Genomic DNA, 2,758 nt, shown 5'->3' with positions numbered 1-2,758 from the left:
TCAAAACTACTTTGACTAACTGATACGTCGAATTGCAAAAATTTTAAACTTTGAGGAGGTGCATTGCAAAAATTAAAATATTGGGAGTCGAATTGAAAATCGGCTCAAACTTTGATAGGTAAAGTGTACTTTTCCCAAGACTTTAAATTCAACATACATATAACTAACGTTGTCTCTCTAGGTCTCTAAAACCCTAGAGGAGAAAGAATTCTTCAAGTCTATAGTAGGCTATGAAGGTATTTGGATTACTTGGCGAGTTGGCGGTGGGATCTGGTGGTAACTCTTGGAATGATGGCCAAAGACATTACAAAACTTTGGATGAACTTCTCTTTGTCAGAAGAAGAGGGCGCAAAGGTAGAGATCCAGAACCATGACCTTGAAGAGACGAAGACCAGGGGACAATCCTGCCTAGCGGGTAAACTAATAGCAGATAAACTAATAGCAGATAGATATGTCAGTAAGGAGACCATAAAATCCACTTTGATAAGAGGTTGGAAGCCGTCAGGGACAATCTTGTTCAAAGTACTGGGGGCCAATTTATTTCTGATCGAGTTTGAACATTTTTGGGACAAATCAAGAGTAATGGAGGGACGTCCTTGGATTTTTTTAAGGTAATCTTTCCTCGGTGGAGGAGTTTGATGGACTAACACTACCATCAAAAATTGAGTTCGTGAAGGCATCTTTTTGGATTTGAATGTTCAACCTACCTTTCACTTGTGTTGTGCCAAATACCCACCTAAATTAATAGCCAAATACTTGGTACATTTTACTCGCAAGTGCACAAGATCAAATGATAGTATAGCAGGCAAATACGAGATCATTCCCACGAGGATTGGTAAATTATGTTTAGAAGTAATTTCCTATTCAATTAACAGATAAAATTCAATTGTCATGATTGACTTAAAATAAAGAAATAAAATAAAAGATAAACTAAAACTAAAAAGGATTAGGTTTTTGATATCCACTACTAATCAGACTAATTAAGATAACAATATGCCAATGCGCCAATTATACTGGTATATTTAATGTTTGCCAACCTAAGGGTATGAGTGTCTACTCCTTAAGCTATTGATTTCCTTAAGCAGCAAATTAAGCATGAGTGTCTACTCTAATTCTTTTCTTTCTTAAAGGATTTAGCATAGATGTATACTAAGTCGTTATTTAAGAAAGCATAAATCTGTGAAAATCAACAAACACATGAGACCTAGGGCATGGGTGTCTACTCTTGGTTTCCCATGCTGATTAACCCAAGAACCCTGTGTGGATTTCTTTTGTTACTCTTATTAAACTTAGGACTCGGTCATCCAAATTGATTTAATTAACTAGTCCATACTACATGCATATGTTGATCAGGCAAACACATATGAGAAATTTAAGATAAAAGGAATTAATCAAGTTAAATACACCAAAATATAATTGTAGCAAAGACGCCAATATTGCAATCCTAAAAAGACATAATTAGGGCTTCAATCTAGCCCGAATTAAAATATAAACTTCATAACAAAATAAAAGGTGGAAGAGAAGAAAAACCCAAACTCCTCTTGATCTAACCTTCAGTTCATTTCTAAAGCTTGTGCCTCTTTCTCCACACTTTTTCCTAGAAGCTAAGAGGTCTATTTATAGGCCTTTAGAAGTCCGTGTTACATTATAAACCTAGAAAATTCATAGGGTTTAGTCCTATTACAAATGGGACTTGGAATATCCTAATATGGAAGGAAAGGTCATTCTGGCCACAGCTCATTATTCTCCAACGCACGGGTGCGATTGATCGCAACTCGTGTGCGCTCAATCGCACGTCTGCGATCGAGTCTCCTTGTGTGCGCACAAGCGCACGCCTTGCGCTCGTCTGGTCCTTTTGCTTGTAGTGGGCTCGATTGCAGGTCTCATGCGATCGATCGCACCACCAGAGCCTCCAACTTTTCCCGAATTTGTTCTTTAAGCTCAATACTTCCAGGTTTTATTCATTTTCTTCCAAAGGCCTACAAAGACACAGAAAATGAATAAAATGGCATAAACTAACAACACTAAAGAATTAACACATATAAGTTTAAGGGCTAAAATATGAATATTTTGGCACTTAACACACCCCCCAAACTTACATATTGCTAGTCTCTTAGCAATACGATATTAAAAGCTAAATGGAAAAACAGAAAATAAAAAGATAAATCCATCTTTCGTGGGATATACGATTGCATTTAGCATATGTAACAAGCGTTTTAAACCCCTAGGAATTTCCTAGAGGACTAGTGAAGTCTCGTGAGGGTTTTCCAGAAATGTTACCCACAAACATCATGTAAGAGTTCATGTTATTCAAAAATTAAGGTATCACTCAGAACCATGATTCTCATTCATTAGTAAGCTTAAAATAATAAACCCCATCTTCACAATGAATTAGAATTTTAAAATTTAATCACTTACAAAAGACATGCTAAGGTATCACAAGTTCGAAACAGTGTAAAGTAAACTAGCACATAAATATGAAGGCTCCAATTATTTCCAACGTGCAATGTCTCAATATCTCAAAGTTCACTGAAATCCCTATTAGAATGAACAACAATGGCATTTTTTTTTTTTCGGTCTTCATCAGGTTGCGCAATGTTTGGTTCCTTAAGCTTTCTAATTGACCTATGTAACGAGTGTTAAGTCAATGACTCCCAAACCAGATGGTTTTAGGGCATTAGATGCAAAGACACCTCTAGGACTTACTAACTCAAGTCAAAAAGGCTACGAAACCAAACTAACCATGACACTAACCAAA

This window comes from Corylus avellana, chromosome ca2, assembly GCF_901000735.1.
Source record: "Corylus avellana chromosome ca2, CavTom2PMs-1.0".
NCBI lineage: Eukaryota > Viridiplantae > Streptophyta > Magnoliopsida > Fagales > Betulaceae > Corylus > Corylus avellana.
The sequence above is the reverse complement of the archived record's forward strand: the minus strand, read 5'-3'. Positions refer to the sequence as shown.